Below are 14752 nucleotides of genomic sequence, written 5' to 3'. Positions count from 1 at the left end.
TAGAGACATGGTCAGGAGCCAAACTGCCCTGTGGGACTGCTAGTGGGAGGGAAGGAAACCAGGGGTACAGAGAGAGGAGAGAAGACCCTACAGCAGGCTCCTGAGGCACGGGGAACCTGCCTGGAAAGACAAATCCCTATAATACTTGGCTTTGAAAACCAGAGGGGCCTAATTTTATGATCTTACAATCAGTGGGGCTTAACAGCAGAAACTTTAAAAAATCAGTGGCTCTGCTCTGGGAGAATGGGAGGGTGATAGGAAACTGAGTCCCCACTCTTACAGAGAAAACACAATAAACATCCCTGCTGAGATATAGCATAGAAGCAGCAGTTTGAAAAATGCCTGGGATATAGGGGAAGGAGATTTATTTAGTAATCTCAGAGCATGTGCTAGAAAGGCAGGGATCTTACGGAGATGTTTCCGAGAACAAAACTGCTGGAGGGTACCATGTCCCTCCCCTGCCTTCCAGCCTAGATACACAGACACCAGCCAGGACCAACACAGTGCCAACACTCTCCACGTGTCTTGCTAAACACTGCACCCTGCCCTCATGTGCTTCTGCATATCTGCCTCCTCCGACCCAGCCTGCCTCAGCAGTTTTCCCAGGTGGCTGCAAGTCAGCTCCCACAATGGACCAGCACAGAACTTGCTGACACATGACTCACCCTCCTGGAGACCTGCTCCCTCTCATACACCCTTGGCCAGAGCCCAATCAAAGTGGTACCACAGGCCTGACAGGGTGCAAGCAGCCCCAACAGGGGCCAGCAGCACTCCAAAGTGACTACTGCCCAAGGGAGAGGGGACGATAACCTCACAAACCTGTGCAACTGCAGCCCCACCAGTGGGCTGGGAGTGGACATTTGGTTAATTGTAGTCTTCGCACACCAGCAAAACCTTCTCAGGGAACAACACCGGGAGAGCACTCTGCAGTTCTGTGATACTGGACCTCTGCAAACACCTGTTCTTTTTTTTTTTAATGTTTATTTATTTTTTGAGAGAGTGCATGCATGTGTATGTGAGCAGGGGAGGGGCAGAGAAAGCGGGAGATGGAGGAACTGAAGCAGGCTCTGTGCTGACAGTGCTGAGCCCAATGTGGGGCTTGATCTCATGAACTCTGAGATCATGACCTGAGCTGAAGTCAGATGCTTAACCAACTGAGACACCCAGGTGCCCCAACAAACACCTATTATAACTCAATTCATGCCCAAGGTGGCCCCAGACTAGTCCACTAACAATACAGGGACCAAACCCTGCCCACAGTAGACCAAGAGAGACATTGAAAATGAATGGACTAAAGGCACACACGGCTCAACCACAACAGTAGGGTGCATACAACACACATAGAAGACACTCCTGAACAACCAAGGTCTGGTGAAGAAGGCACATTGCACTGCAAGGCACTACAGGACCTCTTCTTCATAAGACCACAATTTTCAAGAGCAGGAGATGTAGATGATTTTTCTAACATATAGAAATGGACACAGTAAGATAGACAAAATGAGAAGATAGAGGAATATGCCCCAAATTAAAGAACAGGACAAAATCACAGCATGAGAGTTAAACAAATGGAAATAAGAGAGCAGGAGAACTAAAAAAATAACCATACAATTAGTAACAAAATGGCAATAAGTACACACCTATCAATAATTACTTTGAATGAAAATGGACTAAATGCTCCAATCAAAGGACAACGGGTGATAGAAAGTGGATAAAAAAATCAAGACCCATTTATATGCTTCCTACAAGAGACTCATTTCAGACTGAAAGACACAGGCAGATTAACAGTAAAGGGATGGAGGGGCACCTGGGTGGCTGAATCAGTTAAGTATCTGCCTTTGGCTCAGGTCATGATCTCACAGTTCATGAGGCCCTGCATCGTGCTCTCTGCTGTCTGTGCAGAGCCCACTTCAGATCCTCTGTCTCCCTCTCTCTCTGCCCCTCGCCTGCTTGCACACTCTTTCTCAAAAATGTATAAAAACTTAAAAAAAAGTAAAGGAATGGAAAACGATTTATCATGCAAATGGATGTGAAAATAAAGCCAAGGTAGCAATACTTATATCAGACAAACTTGACTTTAAAATGAAACTTGTAATAAGAGATGAAGAAGGACACTATATAATCATAAAGGGAACAATCAAACAAGAAGACATAACAACTATAGATATTTCTGCACCCAACATGGAAGCACCCAAATCCATAAAGCCACTATTGACAAACATAAAGGAAGTAATTGATAGTAATACAATAATAGTAGGGGACATTACCATCTCACTTATATCAATGGATAGATCATCTAAACAGAAAGGCAACAAGTAAACAGTGACTCTGCATGACACATTGGACCAGATGGAGCTAACAGATATATTAAGAAATTCCAACCTAAAAGAGTGAAATGCACATTCTTTTCAAGTGCACAGGGAACATTTTCCAGAATGCATTGCACGTTAGGCCACAAAACAAATCTCAACAAATTCAAAAAGATCAAGTTTATACCATGCATCTTTTCAGGCCACAACACTATGAACTAAAAATCAACCACAAGAAAAAAATCTGGAAATACATCCAGGTTAAATAACATGCTACTAAACAATGATGGGTCAACCAAGAAATCAAAGATGAACTAAAAGAATACATGGAGACAAATTAAAATAAAAATACAGTGGTCCAAAATTGTTGGGATGCAGTAAAAGCAGTTCCAAGAGGGAAGTTTATAGCAATACAGGTCTACTTCAAGAAGCAAGAAAAATTTCAAATAAACAACCTAACCTTACACCTAAAGGAGTTAGAAAAACAAGAACAAAACCCAAAACCAGGAGAAGGAAGAAAATAATAAAGATTAGAGCAGAAATAAATGAAATAGAAACTAAAACAATAGAACAGATCAATAAAACCAGGAGCTGGTTTTTGAAAGGATCAACAAAATTGGTAAACCTTTAGCCAGATTAATAAAAAAAAAAAAAAAAAGGACTCAAATAAACAAAATGAGAAGTCAAAGAGGAGAAATAACTGACACTACAAAAACACACAGGATTGCAAGTAGGTTTAGAGCGAACATACCTCAGCATAATATAGTCCATATATGAAAAGCCCACAGTGAACATCATACTCAATGGTGAAAAACTGAGAGCTTTTCCCCTAAGGTCAAGAATAAGACAAGGATGTCCACTCTCACCACTTTTATTCAACACACTACTGGAAGTCCTAGCCACAGCAATCAGACAGCAAAAAGGAATAAAAGGCATCTAAATTGTCATGGAAGAAGTAAAATTTTCACTATTTGTAAATGACTTGATACTATATAGAGAACACCTGAAGAATCCTACCAAAAATCTACTAGAACAGATAAATGAATTCAGCAACCTACTTTGTTCAGGGTTTTTATCATGAATGAATATACTTTGTCAAATGGTTTCTCTGCATCTATTGAAATTATCGGTTTTATCCTTTCATGTTGATGAGATGTATTACATTGACTGACTCATGAATTCACAGGATACAAAATCAATGTACAGAAATCTGTTGTATTTGTATACATTAATAATGAAGGAACAGAAAGAGAAATTAAAACAGTCCAATTTACAACTGATCCAAAGATAATAAAGTACCTAGGAATAAACTTAACCATGTTTATCAGTTAAGGAAGTGTGGGAATACTCCTAAACTTGAAGTTCCCGGACACTAGTCAAAGTCCAACATTGCAAGGAGGTCTGATATGTTAACTCATTTATGTACAGTAGGTATAACTTACCCAAAAGGGACATTTATTCTCTACTCACTAGTAGAGTAAGCATCATACAATAATATCTGTATTTAAAGTATGTAAGCAGTGGGGCAGCTGGCTGGCTCGGTCAGTTAAGCATCAGACTCTTGGTTTCTGCTCAGGTCATGATCTCATAGGGGGATCAAGCCCCATGTCGGGCTCTGCACTGCCAGTGAGGAGCCTGCTTGGTATTCTCTCCCTCCTGCTCTCTCTGCCCTTCCCCTGTTTGCACTCTCTGTCTCTGTCAAAAATTAAAATAAAAAAGAAAGTATGTAAGCAGCAACTAACAGGCCAACAATAGTTTCAACTCACCTAATCAAAATTACACTTCCTACATGTAAAAAGACTTGAAGTAGCCAAAGTGTCATATTAGGAATTTATTTTTCAATAACATTAGAAAGGAATTACATTTTTAATTTTTTTTTTTAATTTGAGAGTGAGAGAGACAGAGAGAGAAAGCATGTGACCAGGGGAGGGGCAGAGGGAGAGAGAGAATCTTAAGCAGGCTCCACACCCAGTGCGTGACTATGAGATCATGACCTGAGCCAAAATCGAGTCTGATGCTTAACTGACTGAGCCACCCAGGCGTCCCCACATTTTTCATTTTTAAAAATCTTTATTGAGATATAATTCAAACAACATAAAATCTACCCATTTAAAGTAAAAAATTCAGTGGTTTTTGGTATACTCACAGAACCATCACCAAAATCTATTTTAGAACATTTTCATCACCCCAAAAATCAACTCTGCACCCATTAGCAGCCACTCCCCATTCTCCCTGACCCCAGTACTAGGCAACCCTTAATCTATATTGTCTCGATAGATTTGCCTATTTTGGATATTTCATACAAATAGAATCTACAAAATGTGGTTTCTTTAGGCTGACTTCTTTCAGTTTTGCATAATTTTCAAGGTTCATCCATGTTTCAGTCCATAGCAGTACTTCATTCTTTTTCATTGCCAACATTTTCTATTATATGGAATAACTGTATTTTGTTCAGTCAGTTGATGGGCACTAGATTTATTTCAAATTTTTTATTATTAATGATGCTGCTAAAAACATTCATGTAGTTTTTGTGTAGATACATGTTTTTATCTCTCTTGGGTAGATATTTAGGAGTGGAATTGTTGGGAAATATATTAACTATATTTTTAACATTTTGAGACACTGCCAGAACATTTTCCAAAGTGGCTATACTATTTTGTATTCCTACCAACAATGTACAAGTGTTTCAATTATTCCACATTTTCATACTTTTTGTTTTGTCTTTTTTTAAAATTATAGTCATCTTAGTGTATGTGACATATCTCATTATAGTTTTGATTTTAAATTCCCTAGTAACTAATGATGCTGAGCATCTTTTTATGTAGTTACTGGCCATTTGTATATCTTCTTTGTTGAAATTTCATTTGTCTCTTCAAATATTTTGCCTATTTTAAAATTGAGTTATTTATCTTTTCACTAATGGGTTGTAAACGGTTATTTTTTAAACTTATTTTGGATATAAGTCCTTATCAGATACATGTTTTGTAAATATTTTCTACCATTGTGTGGATTAGCTTTGAGTTTTTAATGGTATTGTTTGTAGCACAAAAGTTTCTAGTTTTGATGAATTTATATTGCTTTGTTGCTTGTGCTTTTGTTATCATATCTAAGAAGTCATTTATTAACCCAAGGTTATGATGATTTATTCCTATGTTTTCTTCTAAGAGTTTAATCGGTTTAGTTCTTATATTTAGGATTATTACCTATTTTGAGTTACTTTTATGTGAAATGTGAGGTAGGGACCCAACTTTATTCTTTCATAGATGGATGTCTAGTACTCTCAGCACTATTTGTTGAAAAGACTCTTCTTGCCCAATTGAATTGTTGATACTGTTACTTAAAATCAATTTACCATAAATGTAAGGGTTTATTCCTAGAATCTCAATTCTATTAGTTTGATCTATGAATATCTTTATGCCAGCACCACACTGTCTTGATTACTGAAGCTTTTTAGTAAGTGCTAAAATTTCACGTTTGGTTTGTAAATTCTGAGTTCCTTGCATTTCCATATAGTTTTAGAATTAGGATATAACCTGGTTCCTACAAAAAGGCAGCTGGAATCTGTAGATTAATTTGGGGGGCACTGCAACTTAATATTAAATTTTCATATCCGTGAACATGGGATGTTTCTACATTTACTTAGGTATTCTTTAGTGATTTTTAAGAATGTTTTATAGTTTTCAGGGTACAATTTTACACTTCTTTTGTTAAATTTATTTCTAGGTATTTTGTTATTTTTTATGCTATTGTAATTGAAATTTTAACATTTCTTTTTCAGATTTCTTATTACTAACGTATGGAAATACAACTGATTTTGGTAGATTGATCTTGAATACTGCAGGCTTGCTGAAATCACTGATTATTTTTAATAGGTTTTATAGATTCCTTGGGATGTCTATGTACATGATTATGTCATTACAAATAGAGATAGGTTTACTTCTTCCTTTACAAATGGGATGTCTTTTTTTTTTCTTACCTAATTGCCTTGGTTAGACCCTCTTTTAAGATGCTGAATGGAAGTCGTGAGAGCAGAGACCCTTCTCTTGTTTCTGATCTTAAGGGAGAAACATCCAGTCTTCCTCCATTAAGCACGATGTCATCTGTGAGTTTTTCTTAGATTCACTCTTTATCAGGTTAAAGAAGTTCCTTTGTATGCTGAGTTTGTTGAGTGTTTTGCTTTGCTTTTTTTGTTTTATCATGAAAGATAGTTGCATTTGCCCTTCTCATACATTAAGAAAATAATGAACATTTTCTTCTTTATTCTACTAATATGATGTATTACATTGGTTGATTTTCTGAAGTCAACCCAACTTTGCATTCCTGGGATAAATCCCAAATGATCATGAAGTATATTTCCTTGTCTTTTAAAAAATTTTTTTTAATGTTTATTTCATTTTTGAGAGAAAGAGAGAAACAGACAGAGACAGACGAGTGTGAGCAGGAGAGGGGCAGAGAAGGAGGGAGACACATAGGATCTGAAGCAGGCTCCAGGCTCTGAGCTGTCAGCAAAGGGTCTGATATGGAGCTCGAATGCACAAATTGTGAGATCATGGCCTGAGCCAAAGTCAGACACTTAACCGACAGAGCCACCCAGGTGCCCTGTATATTTCTTTTTCTATGTTGCTGGATTTAGTTTGCTAGGATTTTATTGAAGAGTTTTTCATCTATATTTATAAGCAATAATGATGTGTAGCTTCCTTTTCTTGTGATGTCTTTGTCTAATTTTGGCACTCTAGCATTTAAAAATTTCCCACTTTATGTAGGGTTGCTCTATTGCTAAGTAATTATTAATTTTCATCTTCCTCAATATTACTCTACTTCTTGTATCTCTAGGTACAGAAACTTAAGGGGAGAGAGAGAGAGAAAGAGGGAAGAAGGGAGAGATAAACTGATAGTGAAGGAAAGAGAATTAAAATGAAGGAAAGGCTAATATATAGCCCCAGATACACAGAATACATATATCTCTAAGTAATTTTTACTAGTTAAACTCAATTTTGTGTTCTTATCAACAGCTCTTTTAACAGTGACTTAAGCTCTCCAGAGCTTTGTGAATCCCAACTCACCAAAAAAGAAGAGTTTGACTATAGTCTATTCTTTCTTACACATCTCTATCTCTAGAAACTAGAATTTAAAACCAAGATTATAAGAATACTAGCTGAGGTTGAAAAAAATCATAGAAGACACAAGAGAATCCCTTTCTGCAGAGATAAAAGAAATAAAATCTGGACAGGCCAAAGTTAAAAAATGCTGTAACTGAGATGCGATTTTGAATGAATGCCACAATGGCGAGGACAGAAAAAGCAGAGACACAAATCAGTGATAAAGAAGATAAAATTATGGAAAATAGAAAAAGGGGCAGAAAGTGTAAGTGAGCAAATTATAGCAGAAAACTTTCCTAATCTGGGGAAGGACACAGACATCAAAATACAAGAAGCACAGAGAACTCCCATTAAATTCAACAAAAGCCGACCATCACCAAGGCATATCACAGTCAAATTCACAAAATACACAAACAAGGAAAGAAGCAAGAAAGCATCAAGGGGGAAAAAGTCCTTAACCCATAAGGGAAGACAGATAAGGTTCACAGGAGATCTGCCCACCGAAACTGGGTAGGCCAGAAAGGAGAGGCAGGATATATTCAATGTGCTGAATGAGAAGAACATACAGCCAAGAATTCTATATCCAGCAAGACAGTCGTTCAGAATAGAAGGAAGAATAAAGAGTTTCCCAGACAACCAAAACTAAAGGAGTTCATGATCACTAAACGAGCTCTGCAAGAAATTTTAAGAGGGACTTTTTGAGTGGAGAAAAAAACAAAATTAAAAAACACCAAAAGCAACAAATATTAGAAAGGACCAGAAAACATCACCAGAAACACTAACTCTACAGGCAACACAATGGCATTAAATTCACAACTGTCAATATTCACTCTGAATGTAAATGGACTAAATGCTCTAATCAAAAGATACAGGGTATCAGAATGGAGTAAAAAAAAAAAAAAAACAAAAACCAAACAATACCCATCTGTATGCTGCCTAGAAGAGACTCATTTTAGAACATTAGACCTAAAGACACTTGCAGATTAAAAGTAGTGGAATGGAGAACCATCTATCACGCTAATGGATGTCAGAAGAAAGCCAGAGTATCCATACTTACATTAGACAAACTACATTTTAAAACAAAGACTGTAACAAGAAACAAAGAATGGCATTATATCATAATTAAGGGATGTGTCCATCAAGAAGGCCTAAAAATTATATATATTTATGTCCCCAACCTGAAAGCACCCAAATAAATAAATATATAAGTCAGTCAAAAACAAACAAAAAGAAACTTATTGATAATAGTACAATAATAGTAGGGGACTTTAACACCCCACTTACAACAATGCACAGATTATCTAAGCAGAAATCAATATGGAAACATTGGCTTTGAATGACACACTAGACCAGATGGACTTAACAGATATATTCGAACATTCCATCCTACAGCAGCAGAATACACGTTCTTCTTGAGTGCACATGGAATACTCTCCAGAACAGATCACATACTGGGTCACAAATCAGCCAAAAGTACCAAAAGATCGAGATCATGCCATGCATATTTTCAGACCACAACACTAAACAACTTGAAATCAACCACAAGAAAAAATTTGGAAAGACCATAAATACTTGGAGGCTAAAGAACATCCTACAAAAGAATGAATGGGTTAACTGAGTATTAAAGAAGAAATAAAAAAGTACATGGAAGCCAATGCAAATGAAACCACAACAGTCCAAAACCTTTGGGATGCAGCAAAGGTGGTCATGAGAGGGAAGTATATAGCAATCCAGACCTTCCTAAAGGAGGAAGAAATGTCTCAAATATACAACCTAACCTTACACCTAAGGGAACTGGAAAAAGGACAACAAATAAAGCCCAAAACCAGCTGAAGAAGGGAAATAATAAAGATTAGAGCAGAAATCAATGATATTGAAATAAAAAAAGCAGAACCTATCAACAAAACCAGGAGCTGGTTCTTTGAAAGAATTAACAAAATTGATAAACCCCTAGCCAGACTTATCAAAAAGAAAAAGAAAAGGACCCAAATGAATAAAATCATGAATGAAAGAGGAGAGATCACAACCAATACCATGGAAATACAATTACAAGAGAATATTATGAGCCAACAAATTGGGCCATCTGAAAGAAATGGATAAATTCCTAGAAACATATAAACTACCAAAACTGAAATAGGAAAAAATAGAAAACTTGAACAGACCCATAACCAGTAAATAAATGGAATCATTAATCAAAAATCTCCAAACAGGGTTGCCTGGGTGGCTCAGTTGGTTAAGTGTCCAACTTCAGCTCAGGTCATGATCTCGCTGTTTGTGGGTTCGAGCCCCGCGTCGGGCTCTGTGCTGACAGCTCAGAGCCTGGAGCCTGCTTTGGATTCTGTGTCTCCCTCTCTCCCTTCTCCTCCCCTGCTCGCGCTCTCTCTCTCTCTCTCTCTCTCAAAAATAAATAAACATTAAAAAAAAAATCTCCCAACAAACAAGAGCTCAGGGCCAGATGGCTTCCCAGGGGAATTCTACCAAACATTTAAAGAAGAATTAATAACTATTCTTTGGAAACTACTCCAAAAAAATAGAAATGGAAGGAAAATTTCCAAACACATTCTATGAGGCCAGCAGTACCTTGATTCCAAAGCCAGATAAAAACCCCACTAGAAAGGAAAATTATAGACCAATTTCCCTGATGAACATGGATGCTAAAATTCTCAACAAGATACTAGCAAATCAAATCTAACAATACATTAAAAGAATTATTTGCCACCGTCAAGTGGGATTTATTCCTGGGCAGCAGGGGTGGTTCAATGTCTGCAAATCAATCAGCATGATACATCACATTAATAAAAGAAAGGATAATAACCATATGATCCACTCAATACATGCAGCAAAAGTATTTGACAAAATACAGCAACTTTTCTTGATAAAAACCCTGAAGAAAGTAACGATAGAAGGAACAAACCTCAACATCATAAAGTCCATATACAAAAGACACACATCTAATGTCATCCTCAAGTATGAAAAACTGACAGCTTTCCCCCTAAGGTCAGGAACATGACAGGGATGTCCACTCTCACCTCTGTTGCTTAACACAGTACCAGAAGTCCTAGCCTCAGCAATCAGACAACAAAAAGAAATAAAAGGCATACAAATTGCCAAGTAAGAAGTAAAACTTTTACTCTTCGCAGATGACAAGATACTCTACATAGAAAACCCGAAACACTCCACCCAAAAATTTCTAGAGCTGATATATGAATTCAGCAGTCACAGGATATAAAATCAATATACAGAAATCACTTGCATTTGTACATACCAATAATGAAACAGTAGAAAGAGAAATCAAATTGATCCCATTTACAACTGCATCAAAACCCACAAAATGCCTAGGAATAAACCCACCCAAAGAGGTGAAAAATCTATACACTTAAAACTATAGAAAGCTTATGAAAGAAACTGAAGAGAAAACAAAGAAATGGAAAAACATTCCATGCCCATGGATTGGAAGAACATATATTGTTAAAATGTCAATACTACCCAAAACAATATACACATTCAATGCAATTTCCAACAAAATAACACCAGCTTTGTTCACAGATCTAGAAGAAACAATCCTAAAATTTATAAGGAACCAGAAAAGACCCTGAATAGCCAAAGTAATGTTGAAAAAGAAAACCAAAGTTGGAGGCATCACAGTCCCAGACTTCAAGGTCTATTACAAAGCTGTAGTCAGCCTGACAGTATGATACTGGCACAAAAAAAGATATATAGATCAATAGAATAGAATAGAGAACCCAGAAATGGACCTACAAATATATGGCCAACTAACCTTCAACAAAGCAGGAAAGAGTATCCAATGGAAAAAATAGTCTCTTCAGCAAATTGTGCTGGGAAAATGGACATCAACATGCAGAAGAATGAAACCAGGCCACTTTCTTACTCCATCCACAAGAATAAATTCAAAATGGATGAAAGACCTAAATGTAAGATAGGAAACCATCAAAATTCTAGAGAAGAACACAGGCAGCAACTTCTTTGACCTTGGCCACAGCAGCTTCTTACTAGATATGTCTCTGGAGGCAAAGGAAACAAAAGCAAAAATGAACGCTTCTGCACAGCAAAGGAAACAAACAATCAAACTAAAAGGCAAGCAACAGAATGGGAGAAGATATTTGCAAATGACATACTGTATAAAGGGTTAATATCCAAAATACATAAAGAACTTATAAACTCAACACCCCCCCCAAAAAAACCCAAATAATCCGATGAAGAAATGGGCAGAAGACATGAATAGACATTTTCCCAAAGAAGACACACAGATGGCTAAAAGACACATGAAAAGATGCTCAACATCATTCATCATCAGGGAAATATAAATCAAAACTACAATGAGATATCACCCCATACCTGTCAGAATGGCTAAAATGAACAACTCAGGATATAACAGATGTTGGTGAGAATGTGGAATAAAGGGAAACTTCTTACACTGTTGGTGGGAATACAAACTGGTTCAGCCACTGTGGGAAATAGTATGGAGGTTCCTCAAAACTTTAAAAACAGAACTACCATACAACCCAGCAATTACACTATTAGGTATTTACCAAAAGGATACAAAAATGCTGATTTGAAGGGGCACATGCACCCCAATGTTTATGGCAGTGCTATCAATAATAGCCAAATTATGGAAAGAGCCCAAACATCCATCAACTGATGAATGGCTAAAGAAGGAGTGGTATATACATATGATGAATGTTACTCAGCCTTAAAAATAAGAATGATGTGAATGGAGCTACAGTGTATTAAGCTAAGTGAAATAAGTCAGTCAGAGAAAGACAAATATCATCATTTCACTCATATGTGGAATTTAAGAAACAAAACAGATGAACATAGGGAAAGGAAAGGAAAAATAAGATAAAAACAGAGAGGGAGCCAAACCATAGGAGACTCTTAACTATAGAGAACAAACTGAGAGTTGCTGGAGGGGAGGTGGTTGGAGGGATTGGCTAAATGGTGACAGGCATTAAGGAGGACACTTGTTGAGCTGAGCACTGGGTGTTACATGTAATTGATGAATAACTAAATTTTACTCCTGAAACCAGTACTACACTATATGTTAACTAATTTGAATTTAAATTTAAAAAAACAAAGGGGAAAAAATTAAGTATATGGCTTAAATTTGTGGCTTTTATATTTCTTTTTTTTTTTAACATTTATTTATTTTTGAGACAGAGAGAGAGAGAGCATGAACAGGGAGGGTCAGAGAAAGAGGGAGACACAGAATCTGAAACAGGCTCCAGGCTCTGAGCTGTCAGCACAGAGCCCGATGCGGGGCTCGAACCCACAGACTGTGAGATCATGACCTGAGCCAAAGTCGGACGCTTAACCGACTTAGCCACCCAGGCGCCCCTGTGGCTTTTATATTTCTACTGCACAGTGCTGTTCTAGACTCTCTTAGTTCTAGTAACTAGACACGATCTTTAGAAATTTTATCTTTCAGCGACAAAGTAATTTTCCATTAGGTAGACTTGGGTTTACTTCCTAGTTTTGCCATTAGCTATATATGGCTTTGGGCAACTTAGTTACCTTGTTGGGTCTTGGTTTCTTTACTTGTAAACTGGGACTATTGATACCTATTATTTTACCTGTATACATGGTTCCATTGAATAGATTTGTTGTCCTAAAGTTCAAAAGAGATAAGTCTGTGGATGGCTCAGTGCTTGACAGATGGTAGGTAGGCAGGTCCTCATCATCTCTTCTCATCCTAAGTCTATATAGAGTTAACAAATGGACTTCTCAAATCTTACATCTCCTTACTGCTTGATTTGTCCACAAATTTTGTGCAGTTCCTTGATTTTGGTCTGGTTTTCTTTGCACAGGCTGTTCTCTAAAATGCTCTACAGTTTCTCCATAAAAACAATTTCCTATAAAGAGTACTATATATTCAGGAATCTCATGCAAATGAAAGTAATTTGCATGACTGAGAATTTCCTTTAGGTGAATTTGGGTTAAGCCCATATGCCACTCCAGAATTTTACAAAATTCTGCAGGTACCATTGACTTAATTATCATCAGGTTTTATTTTATGCTATAGATTTTTTTCCTATGCAGAAAACATATTAACTAATTTTCTCTATACAGGCAGGGAAAAACATAAACATACAAATATTATAATCTCCTTTACAAAAGGGGAGAACAATCATCAAATTTCACTATCATTCCCCACCTACAATCAGGGTAAGTCCAAAAGCCTACACAAAAGTGATCAAAATAGAAACTATGCATTAGTCACTGTTTCTTTTTTGCTAAACTTAATACTTTAATATATGTCACCAAATTTCAAGGGGTTGGCATGTATTACTTTAAGAAAGTAGAAATATATTCTGAATTGATTTTTTTAAGGTTTATTTATTTTTGAGAGAGATTGAGTGAGCAGGGGAGGGGCAGAGAGAGAGGGAGACAGAAGATCTGAAGTGGGCTCTGTGCTGACAGCAGAGAGCCTGATTCGGGGCTCAAACTCACAAACCGTGAGATCATGACCTGAACTGAAGTTGGACACTTAGCCAAATGAGCCACCCAGGTGCCCCTACAGCATTCATTCTTGATAAAAACCCTCAACAAAGTAGGGATTGAAGGAACATATGTCAACATCATAAAGGCCATATATGAAAGACCCACAACTAATATAATTCTCAATGAGGAAAAACTACGAGCTTTTCCTCTACAGTCAGGAACAAGACAGAGATATCCACTCCCACCAGTTTTTTTTTTATTTTTTTAACATTTATTTATTATTGAGAGACAGAGAGAGACAGCACGAGCAGGGGAGGGGCCGAGAGACGGGGAGACACAGAATCTGAAGCAGGCTCCAGGCTCTGAGTTGTCAGCACAGAGCCCGAAGCAGGACTCAAACTCACGAACCAAGAGATCATGACCTGAGCCGAAGTCAGAGACTTAACCCGACTGAGCCACCCAGGTGCTCCAACTCTCATCAGTTTTATTGAACAGAGTGCTGGATGTCCTAACCTCAGCAGACAACAAAAAGTAATGAGTTATCCAAATCAGCCACGAAGAAGTCAAACTTTCACTATTTGCAGAGGACAGGATACTCTATGTAGAAAACCCAAAAGAGTCCACAAAATATTGCTACAACTGGGTGCTATTTTAAACAGAATTTTAATTTTTTTCCTTTTCAATTGTTCGTTGCTAGTATATAAAAACAAGACTGATTTTTGTATATTGGGCTTATACCCTGAGATCTTACTAAACTCATTTATTAGTTTCAGTAGTTTCTTCATACACACTTTAAGATTTTCTACATAGACAATTAAGTTATCTGCAAGTAGAGCTAGTTTTACCTCTTCATTTCCAATTCGTGTGCCTTTCATTTCCTTTGCTGGC

The sequence above is a fragment of the Panthera uncia genome, chromosome X (genome assembly GCF_023721935.1).
Source record: "Panthera uncia isolate 11264 chromosome X, Puncia_PCG_1.0, whole genome shotgun sequence".
Classification (NCBI taxonomy): Eukaryota; Metazoa; Chordata; class Mammalia; order Carnivora; family Felidae; genus Panthera; species Panthera uncia.
This window is presented reverse-complemented; position numbering follows the sequence as displayed.